Source organism: Giraffa tippelskirchi, chromosome 4 (genome assembly GCF_054371585.1).
Source record: "Giraffa tippelskirchi isolate mGirTip1 chromosome 4, T2T-mGirTip1v1.2.pri, whole genome shotgun sequence".
Classification (NCBI taxonomy): domain Eukaryota; kingdom Metazoa; phylum Chordata; class Mammalia; order Artiodactyla; family Giraffidae; genus Giraffa; species Giraffa tippelskirchi.
The window spans coordinates 10,582,843-10,583,824 of NC_137278.1; the positions used below are offsets into that span (position 1 = coordinate 10,582,843).

At 33.0% G+C, this 982-nt stretch overlaps 1 non-coding gene across 1 annotated transcript; it reads left to right on the top strand.

Moving 5' to 3' along the window:
* The first annotated feature begins 303 nt into the window (after window positions 1-303).
* LOC145504032 (U6 spliceosomal RNA) lies at window positions 304-407 on the top strand. The gene has a single exon (XR_014052024.1). It is a non-coding gene; the product is annotated as a U6 spliceosomal RNA (small nuclear RNA).
* Window positions 408-982: the final 575 nt, after the last annotated feature.

The window sequence follows — 982 nt, forward strand, 5'->3', positions numbered from 1 at the left end:
GCCATGGTTAACTTTGTAAACCAACAATGGTCAAATGTTAGTAATTCCAGATAATTCAACCTCACACACACAGCTCTTTTCACTCCTGCACAGTGTCCCACTTGTGGATATCCAGAACTTATTTAATCACTCCCCCTTTGATTAACATCTGTGTTGTTTACAGTTTTTTGTCCTTACAAATAATGCTGCAAGGAACATTCTTAAATATTTATCATTATGAATTTTATGCAGCTGTCCTTCAGACAGATTCCACAAAGTAGGACCGCTGGGTAGATGCTGCACATTAAGAAATTTGATATGTGTGTGCCCACTTTAGCAGCATAGATACTAAAACGGGAACAATACAGAGATTAGCAGGGACCCTGCACAAGGATGACACAAAAATTCGAGAAGCATTCCATATTTTTATCCTGTAATAAACCATGATAAAAGAATATGAAAAAGAATATATATGTCTATCATCTATTGTATAACTAAATCACTTTACTGTACATCAGAAACTAACAACATTGTAAATCAACTATATTCAATAAAAAAATAAATCTTGGGACTTCCCTGGTAGTTTAATGGTTAAGACTCCAAGCTTCCACTATAGGGGCACAGGTTTGATCCCTGGTTTGGGAACTAAGATCCCACATGCCACACAGATCAGTCAAAAAATTAATAAATAAAATTAAAATATCTTTAAAAAATAAAATAATAAATAGTCATGTGGTAGTTTAAATAAATAAATCTTAATGGATAACAAGGGCCTACTGTATAGCACCGGGAACTCTGCTCCGTATTATGCAACAACCTAAATGGGAAAAGGATTTGAAAAAGAAAAGATATATGTATATGTATAACTGAATCACTTTGTTGTGCACCTGAAACTATCACAACATTGTTAATCAACTATACTCCAAAATAAAATAAAAAGTTTAAAAAATAGTAATATAGGACTTACTATGTGCTAGGCAGTGTTCTATGTTCTTTACAAATA